Genomic DNA, 11,028 nt, shown 5'->3' with positions numbered 1-11,028 from the left:
TTTCCATTTAATGAAATGATTAAATTAATCAATTTGTAATAGACAGGGTGTGGTTAAATTGAACTGGTACTTACTTACTGACAAGTGTGCGTTTATTAGCATTAAGGCTAGGTATTAGCTAGGCTAGAAATCCTTGAACAATTAATAACTGTTTTTAATATTTTCTTTTTTGTTTCCTAAATAATACAGACTGACTTTTTTAATCATCTAAGGTGTAACTAAGGTGGAAAACAATGATAAAATATAGAATAAATTATAGTATTTAAAAGGGATTTAACTGTTCTTTTCTGTCAGGCTTAAAAAATATCGGTAAATTTGCTTTATCGAGCGACAACACTGATCATATGTCCATGTCGTGTACAGTCCATGGTGAAGGAATTAAAGTATAAATATTTATTCATAACTTTTGTTAGACAAGTTTTAATGTGAGCGTCTGACTGGTTTCAGTCAAGATGAGACACAGTTGGATCTCGTGAGGATTTTAATCCCGACCGTTGATCACCGATGAGTCAGAGAAACGCCAAATGATTATCATTCAAAACTGCGTGAGAACAAGTGGAAACGGAAAAAGAAAAAAAACCACTTCACGCTCAAGTGTTTGCAGCTAAATGTAAGCACTCGGGAGGAGAATGTTTGGAGAGTTCATCTTGAGAGCAGAACCACTGCAGAATCTGCTCCCAAGTGGAGTTTGAAACCATGTCAAATCTGACATTATGTTGCCTCCGGATTTGCAGGAAGTACTTGAAGTGTCTGACTAACTACCATCTGCTTCCAGAGAACCACAAGCAGACACTTTTTTTATCAGTACGTCATAGAGTTACTCATCCTTTAATCTGTTTTCATTATGGTTGAATACGAGGAGATTTAATCCATTGTTGAATGAAATATAAAGAACATCTCCACAACTCTTTGTCACAACTTGAAAGTATTTTGATTTACACAAAAAACATGTAGTTATTTATATTTGTGTGTCATAATATCAAAATAAAATAATTAAAAAAACAGTTGAGGACATAATAATCAACAATAATTTAATTATTAAACTATAAAAAACTATTGAACTTTCATAGTATAACTCAGCGACAAAGATAAAATCAGAAAAATAAGAGTATGAATAAAATCATACACAAAAGTTTAATATTGCAAATGAAGATTAACAACTAATAAAAATAGAAACACAAAAATAATTTCATTAAAATCATTATTAAACTGGATGTGTATGAATCAAAAAGAAAAGAAACACGGTCTGTGTTGTAAGCCAGAGACTATAAATTACACAATAAATGTACGTCTTCAAAAGTTATGAAAAATAATACGTAACCCTGTGTTTTTCTTCTTTGCTCCTTCCTGTAAGTTGCACAATGAAGCGGGATGAGCTGAGTACAGGGTGCGTCATGAACCGCGGGGATCATGTCGCCCCGACAATGAGCCGGCAGAGAGATATATGAACAGACAGTCTCAAGAGCATATGATCACAACAACCTTCACACAAGCAGAGATGTTGACCCACATTACACTGGAACCAGGTCTGTGTGGCAAAGTCTGCAGGAAGTGATGTGTCGCCAGAAAAATCAACTTTTGTTCTGAGTTGAATGATAAATTCTTCGTTATCTCCTTTTTTTAATAGTGATGGTCTGACGAGGCTTCATGAAGCATTGCCACTAGATGGCGGTCTGCACTATTTTCCTTTGTTTTGAACAACTGTTCTAAGTAAGTAAGTAATGATAACTTATAAAAGAGCCTTTCTAGACCAGGATCACAAAGCGCTTGAACAATCAAAAACAATACACAGATAAAATATATACTTTAAAAGATCAAGACACATAAGACAAACACAGGAGTCCCAGAAAATCAGGGAAAGGCACAAATTAGAATTAAAATAACCAGAATTTTAAAATCGATTTTGAAAGAAACTGGCGGCCAGTAAAGAGTTTTAAGGATCGTGGAAATGTTAGTTCTTCTACTAGAGCAGAATTCTCGCTGCAGAGTTTTGTATTAACTGCAGGCGATTAAACATCACATCGTTATTAATCTGATGGCGCCACCTACTGACCTCTAAACAACATGACACTGTTTCATGAAGCTTCATCAGCCCGTCACTAATTAATATGTATATATATATATATATATATATATATAAAATGATTTGCATTGCAAATGGCATTGGTTTGGATAACTATGATGCTTATAAGAAAAGAAAAAGGGAATTATTCATTAGTAAAGTTTAATGTTTAATTTTAGAAATTACTTCCAGACAATACCTCAAGATCTTACATCAACATCTATGAAATTTCTTCAAGTTTTCTTTTCTGTCGCTTGATTCACACTCATTGTTTGAAGAAAACTTTTTCTTATTCTGTGAATGTAGATATTTGATGATTCTATTGTTTTTATAATGGATTTTTCTTTTTCATATACAGTGCGTGAGAAAAATATACGAGCATACATTTTAAGGCGGTGAATAATTTTTTTGAGAAGCTGAATAAAACTTTTTTGTTGTTATATTCTATACTACCTACATTTATTTTTGTTCTCTAAGACGGTCTGGTTAGAAAAATATCAAAGTTTAAGGGCCAGCTTAACTTTAACTTGGACTTTTCTCTAGTGATGGTCTGACGAAGCTTCATGAAACAGTGTCATGTTGTTTAGAGGTCAGTAGGTGGCGCCATCAGTTTAAAAATGATGTTTCATTAGAACATCAATACAAAGGAAAATAGTGCAGAGGCCGCCATCTAGTGGACTCTGAAAATAATGACACTGTTTCATGAAGCTTCATCAAACCATCACTAGTTTTCTTCTGTGAAATAACCAGAGATGTTTTTTTGGTTATTATTATTTTTTTAATGAATCTCCGTTTTAAACGATATAAAACATGATATTTCACTTGAAACTCACACACAGGAAGTGAAAGATACAAAGGGGTTCGAAGATGATTCAGACAAACGGTACAAGAAATGAAAGGAGAGCGAAACACTAGTCCGTCCATCATGTCCTTGACACTTATAACAACCAAACCGGAGCGAAAACAACCTCCCTTAAAGCAACGAAAGACCTTTCTAATCATCTGAAGGGTGTTCTTGACGTGACCATCTTGACCCACTATCATCCAACGCTTGTACAACCTTGAGGAAGATTAAACACTTTCTGGATTTTTGACCTCAATTTAAATGAGACACTCCATGGTTTTTTTTTGACAAGAATTGATTAAAACCGCTTTTTCTAACTTCACCTTAAACACCCGAGAGTTACAGCGACGGTTCTTCTTCTTCGGACTCTCGACTTGTCCTGCTCGTGCTCGGATGTGTAGTCGACGGCGACGAAAACGTTGTGTTTGAGGTCAACAGCCTCTTTATCGGCAGGTGCTGTGTGTTAAAGATTGCAGAAGCTTTTTTTTTCCGAGCAGTCGTTTAGAGAATCAAATTGAAAACTGTTTTATCTTACACAAGACAAGAGACGCATCACTGCGAGTGTGACGAGAGGTGGACGCTGGCGACGGGTTGTTATATCAGCCTGGTTCCCGACCAACGGAGGAGCTCGTAAGTAGGTCAGTGGGCTACATGCAACAGGATAGCAAGGGGTGACGCGGCGGCCATTAAAAAAGCCGCGGCTGAGTCACCAGAACGACCGACGGCGCTTCGTTCGACGGGAGGTCACACGTCGAGGACCTCCGCTTAGGGATCTTCCGGGAAGACGTATGTTCTGCCCGATCGACCGAAAGCGCTCCCTCATTGAAATTCAACACATTATTCACTGAGTGCAAGAGGAGACTTTCTCCGACGTCACGGCCGACAAACGGGTTGAATTTATTAACGACCGTTTCCTGCTGTCGCCCTGAAACATGAATGAATTAAAAGGAAGGAATTAAAGGAACACACACGGACTGATCCGACACGATCCAGGTTTTGACGATGTGTTACTCATTGTGTGTCCATCAGAGATGGGTTGACGAGGCCTCGTGACACTGTATCATGATACAGTTTATCTTTAAGGCCACTAGATGTCACTTGAAAATGATGCCAACTTTCATTGAGTTAGTAGATCAGAGCCAAGTATTCTGAAGCAGAGAGTGACATCTAGTGGTCTTTGAAAATGAAGACACTGCATCATGACACAGTGTCTGTGTCATGATGCAGTGTTTTTATTTTCAAATGCTACTAGTTAGAGCCAAGTTTGAAAATGATGCCAACCTTCATTGAATTAGTTGATTAGTTCCTTTGATTATTAAACTTTCAAAATGAAGACACATGATGCGTCATCTGCTGTTTCATGAAGCCTCATCAACCCGTCACTTTTGTCCGTCTGTGTTTGTTGGACTGATGAAGCTTCATGAAGCAGTGTCCTGTTGTTTAGAGGTCAGTAGGTGGCGCCATCAGTTTAAAAAATCTGATGTTTCATTAGAACAGTTGTTCAAAACGAATTAAAATGGCGCAGAGACCGCCATCTAGTGGACTCTGAAAATAATGACACTGTTTCATGAAGCTTCATCAGATCATCACTAACAGTTACTCCCAATAAGGACTTGAGCACCTTCAACTGTAACTCTTCTAACTTAACTCTCTCTTGTGCCGATTTTGATTCTGTCAAAGTCTTCTCCATCTATTCCACCCTGGCTGCACTCTCCTCTTCACCAACTTACAGTAGTTTGCCTATATGTATTTGTGCGTCTGGCATTTACTCCAAACGTTGTGTGTATGTTCTTCTACTTGTGTGCTTCGTTATGTTTCACATCCTTTGAGTATTGGTTGTGTATTTCACTTATTTTATTTTAAATCTGTGTTTTTCCGTGGATTTTAGTGACTTTCTGTTGACTTTACAGTAACTTCTTAAGGCTCATAAATAAACCACTAACTACTTGATATTCTTCAACAGTTTCTAAATGTTTTGATTTAAATAAAAGTATCATTTTATTATGTATAATGAAGGCGAAGTAAACTTCTAAGTCAGACCTGGTTCAAAGGTTCTTGTGGCCCTCATGAAGTCACAACAATAATGGTCAGACACTATTCTACGTCGGTTTTATCTTTGTCTTACTACTATATAATTATATTTGAACTGTAAATATAATTTTCATGTTCTTTTATTTTGTTCTTTTTATTAGTATGTTTTCTGAACTAAAGCTAATTATAATGTAATGTTTTATTTCCTTCTTTTATGATTTATATTGAGAATATTTAAATGAAATAAAAAAATATACAATTAAATTACAACGTTAGCTTAGTTTGACAAATATCCTTTTAGGTTTACCCATCATTTTATTGTTTTTCTTTTGGTTTTCCTTGACAATTCCTCACAATGTGGCTCTTTTAGAAATGTAATTTACTACCCGTGTTCTATGGTAACCAACGTCTCTTGTAGATCAGAGGTTTAAAAATTGGTAAGACAAGGGGGGGGAATCTAAATGTGTATTTATCTAAACCTCTGGAGTATAATTCAAATCATCAAAGAGCAGTGACGAATACTTGCTTTAAACTAACTTTAAACTTTTATTTTACAGTAAGTTTCCATGTTAGAAAGTGAGAAGAAGAACATGTTCAAGAAGATGAAGTATATTGATTTTCCAGAGCGGTGTTATATTGTCAAAAATCCTTAAACATCAAAGTCAAATGTTTATTTACTTGATTGATCTTCTATAATATTTTCTTCTTCTCACTTTCTTACGTGACAACTTCCTTAAAATAAAAGTCTGAAAGCAAAGCAAGTATATGTCACTTCTCTTTGATGTTTTTTTTAAATGTACAACAGGTTCCAGCTCTTGTTCATTCTGCATCAGATACTATGACTTCTTGGTGCAAAGTACCTGAAAAACTTCAGTTGCCTGCTGAGGTTGTTTTTCTGTACACAGAGGTACCTGAGACCTGACACACAACTCTGAGTCTTCACTGTACCCGGAGCTATTTTGGTGAGCGGTGCTTTGCTCAAGTGCACTTTTGCAGTGTCTTAAATTCCAACTGACAGTCTGTCGACCACAATTATTTTCTGGCAAACATTTCTCAACAATTCTTAAAATCGTACTTGGAGTCGAGTATCCATGTCGTCCAAGTTACCTTCCGCCTTAATTTGTCTTTATTTAAAAAGACAAACTCATCTATTATTTTAGTTTGTGCAGATCAGATGCATCTTCACAACAATGAGAGTCTAATTGAAACGTAAAATCTTAAGTTATTTCAAGTTTCATCATAATTTTCAAACTGTAATTCAGTGTCTATTATGGAACCTCAGTAAGGCATGAAAAAAATATTGGATAAAGAAAATGAATAAAAGTAGGTAAAGTAAAATGTGTGATCAAAAAACTTAGATTTTTTTTACTAACCATTTCTTGGTTACCTAACTTTTTTTCCCGTTTTTTTAGCCTACATTTTTTAAATTTTTTGGCCTAACCTTTCCTTTTTTACCTTACTTTTTTCCTTTTTTACATATATTTTTTATTTTTTAACTAACCATTTATTTTTAACAAACATTTTTCTTCTTCGATACGTCTTCATATTTCTTTTTTACCTAACAGTTTTACCTTTTTTTCTCGAACTTTATTTCTATTTTTTGCCTTACTTTTTTCCATCTTTTTTTGCAAACTTTCTTCTTTTTTTACCTTCCCTTTTTACTTTTTTGAACTAACCAATTACCTTTTTTTAACAAATGTTTTTTTTACCTAACCTTTTTTTTTTTTTACACTAACATTCTTTCGTTTTTACCTGTTTTTTCTCTTTTTGCCAAAACATTTTTTACCAAACATTTTTTATTTTTTACTAAACTTTTTCTTCTTTTTTTTTACTCTAACTATTTTTCTATTTTTCAACACTTTCTTCTCTAAATACCTTATTTTACGTGGCACGAAAGGGCTTCCATAGTATATGAAGTCAAAAAAAAATGATTAGTGAGTAAAGATGAATACAATTTACAAAATATGTGTGTGTGTGTGGGGGGGGGGGGTGTCTGTGTGCATGTGTGTGTGTGTGTGTGTGTGTGCATGTGTGTATGTGTGTGAAGACATGAACGCACAACAAGTACAATCTGTTACAGATTTTGGTCTTAATGGCTCCAGAGGGCAGTAAAAGAAAATTCCCAGTCATTGTTGTTGTTGTTTTTGGGAATCTTGTCATACACCGTAGGAAAAATATATTTATTTATAGTTTATAATTGATTTGTTTATAACGATAAATAATTCCATAATATCAACTGATATAAGGTTAGTTCACACGGGTGTGAAGGTCTCGCTGGTTTTAAACTTGATCTTTTTTGTCCTGCTTTCCTGTGAAAAGAGGAATTATCATCAGAAGCTGGTCCATGAATAGCAAACACTGATTAAACACTTCAATGCTCTCACACTAATGAAAACTAAATAAACCTGATGCATGGACCTATTTTTTCACGGCTTAATAAAAAAAAAAAAAAATTGACCCACATTTCGAGCGTCGAGCCGGTGACTCTGTTCTCTCTCCAGCTCTGTGTGGAATCCACGCAGGTCGCGACGTGAAAAGAAGGAGGTTAATAAAAATCACAGGGAGCAGCGTGACTGGAGCAAAAAAAAAGACAAATGACGGTACTTTAAAAAGTTCTTCCAGGTTCTGGAACATCCAGTACCTGCCAGAGTTCCTCCCTCGGTAATGTAGGAGCAAAAGTGCTCCGGTCGATGCAGGAATGTTGTTGTGCGAACGTAAGCCGGTGTGTTGCAGCAGCAGCAGGGTCCTCACGCAGAAGTGGGTCAGTGGGACTACAGTGACTCACCTGACCAGACCCTGGACCACCTCACACACTGTCCTTCTGTGGCTCGTGACAAGACGTTCATCAGTCTGAGCTCAGGTCCGTCTCACCTGGTTTCTGTCCGTCATGTGACGGTTTCTCTCGCATATTTGACCCACAATGGACCTGTTTGTACCTGCAGCGGCACCAGAACCTGCTCGTGCTGGTCCCGAGACACACCTGCATCCCATAATATCTTCATTAAAAAAACTACTGATGCAACGAATGTGTTGATTTAAGTGTGTCTTTAATAGATGTTGGACTCTATTGTATCATCAGTGTCTGTTTGTACAAAACTCTCTTTTCATTGAAATATTGACATTAGAAAATCATCTTAAGCCCCGCCCACTGAAAACACTTTCTGGAGATGAAATCTCGTTTACCATAACCACTCCGCTGTGATTGGTCAAGCATCGAGGTTTGTCACAGGGGACTCGTTGTATAAACAAAGCAGGGTGTGATTACAGCCGGTTGCAGGAGGAGTGAAGCCATTATTACGTCATAATAGGCTTGGCTCTCGTAACCTCTCGTTCGCCCAGAATCTATATTTGAATCCTTAAAATACACAGTTTGTTACATGGTGGAAAAAGTATTTTTAATGTTTAAACTACATTTTCTTTACTTTAATATTCATTTTTTATAATAAATTATACTATTTTTATGACCCTGGTCTGGAAAAGCGCTATATAAATACAAATTACTTACTTACTTACTTATTATCTCTAAAAATAATTGTGAATTTGTGGTCCATGACTTGTGACCTTTCCAGGGGGTCCCTGGTGCGCTAAGAAAAGAAGTGGAAGATCTTAATAGGTTTTTTTGGGGGGACTTTCTCATGTGATGTCCTCACATTCAGTCTTTTAACTTTACCTCTAATCTTGGATAATTTCGTTAGCAAATAAACTATTAACCAGGTCTTTTCATTAGCAGACAATTTGTTCTTTGTTCTGAACTAATAGAAATGGCTTCATGTAACTTTACAAATGTAAAATATTCTGTTTTTAAAATCTATATTGAGCCCTTGATTTAAATTTTTTAACATGACATTTTATGAGTTTTCTTTCCTTGAATAATGTCCTTTCCTTTTATTTCTACTGGCTTTTTTAATATGTTTTTTAATTTGGAGCATCAAACCATAGACACAGTCAGTTCATTTACCTAAAACAATTAAAAAAGGATAAAATTACTCTAAAACATAAATTAAATTACATACAAATAAGTTACACGGAATAACTAAATGAAAAATTCTGAAAATATATTCCTCGGAAAAACAAAAATAATTGCCATAATAAAAAATACTTCTTCATGTTCATGCATATATATACATATATATATATATATATATATATATATATATATGTTCAGTATGTATATATATTTTTCGCATCGATGTCCAGCTGTAATACCGTATACAACCTGTACAAGGCGCTGTTGGTTTCAGTTCGACAATAAAGCCTCTTCAAACTTGTTGAATTAATTAAAGTCCACTTGTTTTAATTCAGAGAATATAAAGATAGAGATAATGAATGTAATCAAAACCAAAAAAAAAAAAATCTAACTTGCTAAATGAAAAGAGAAACAACTATAAAATACTACATTTATCATCCTGTCCACTAAACGAGTGCAAACGAAAAAAAAGTCTTGTCATGTAAAATGAATGAATATTTTATTTTTATCGACTTGATGGAACGATCTTCTCTCTCCTGCACTGACACACATCCTCAGAGTTGATGACCTACATTTTCTCCATCCATCACTCCTTCCTCCCCCGCTGACTGCTTCCTGTTCTCCTTTTATCCTTTCATCCTCCTCTCACTTTGTGACTTTCAAACCAGACTTTGCTCTTAATTTGATGCTCGAGGAAAAAATACTTTTCTCTGTACGGTCGTGTGACTCACGGTGAGAGAAATGATTACGACGTAATGATAAGTGTATGTGTTTTCATTTCATTCAATACATCATTTTCTTTTCCTCTTCTGGCTTTTATTTGTTCAATCTGTTCGGAGGAAAAAATATCCTCTTTGTCGTCGAGGATTTCCTGTCACGCCTCACGTTGTCTTCGGACATCTTGACAAGGTTGTCGTTCGCACGTGTTCGGCTGTAAGTCAATATTCATAAAGTCATCAGAATGTTGGTTTAATTCAACATTTTAAATATGCTTTTTTTTTTTTAAATTAAAATATTGTTTTTTTTGTTTAAATTCGGTAAATTATTTGTCTTTATTCTGAATTCAAAATATTTGTTTTATATTAAAAGCTACGTTTTTTTATTGAATAATTTCTATTTTGAAAGGTAAAATTCGTTTTTTGGATTTAATCATTTAATTTAATATTTAACATTTCCTTATTTTTAAAATCACACCCGCTTTGTTTATACAACAAGTCCCCTGTGACAAACCTCTGTGCTCGACCAATCACAGCAGAGTGGGCGTGGTCATGGTAAACGAGGAGTGTTTTCAGTGGGCGGGGCTTAAGATCCTTTTCTAAATTCAATATATTTATAAAATGTATAGCCTTATAAATTCAATACTAGAGCCACCGGGATTAACCTAATAGAGCTGTACTTGATAATGTGACTCTCAACGTAGTCACGTGATCGTCAGCGGGTCGCGTGATTGGCTTGCTACGCTATTCGTATACTGTAGGGCAGGGGTCGGGAACCTAAGGCTCACGAGCCAGGTGTGGCTCTTTTGATGATTGCATCTGGCTCGCAGATTTCGGCTTTTCAGATAAAACATAAAATATTATCACTTGTTTCAGGGGTGGGCAATACGTCGGCCGGTCGATCGCGAAGCTGTTGCGAGTAGATCACGTGATTTAATAAAATAGTAAATAGTGATATAAGAAAATAGTAAAGAGAGCTCTGATTGACTGCTGTGCATGTCAATCAAATGGTTATTGTGCCGATTGCTTGAAAATTTGATTGACATGCACAGCAGCCAATCAGAGCTCCCGCCTCTTCCACTGAACGCACGGAAAAGATCATATGAATCGAGAATAAAAAGAGCAAAACGTGCGACAGTCATTTTACGCAATTCAGAAAAACGATATAGAATTATAAGCTTGTTTTTTTTAAATAATATATCGAACAAAATAATGCGGGTTTGATCGCTTCAGGTTCTTCTCTACGAGAGTCACAGAAACATGACGTCAGGTCCATCAAAGTTAAGCTGCAGGTTTCAATGAAAGCGCAACAAATGCTGGTTTTCCTTTTGTGATCGCGTCCTTAAAACCCACTTGCATTAATACACCATCACATGATGACTATTTGTAAATTACCTTTATCTCACGA

The sequence above is a fragment of the Callionymus lyra genome, chromosome 2, assembly GCF_982586985.1.
Source record: "Callionymus lyra chromosome 2, fCalLyr1.hap1.1, whole genome shotgun sequence".
In the NCBI taxonomy this organism is placed as follows: domain Eukaryota; kingdom Metazoa; phylum Chordata; class Actinopteri; order Syngnathiformes; family Callionymidae; genus Callionymus; species Callionymus lyra.
The sequence above is the reverse complement of the archived record's forward strand: the minus strand, read 5'-3'. Positions refer to the sequence as shown.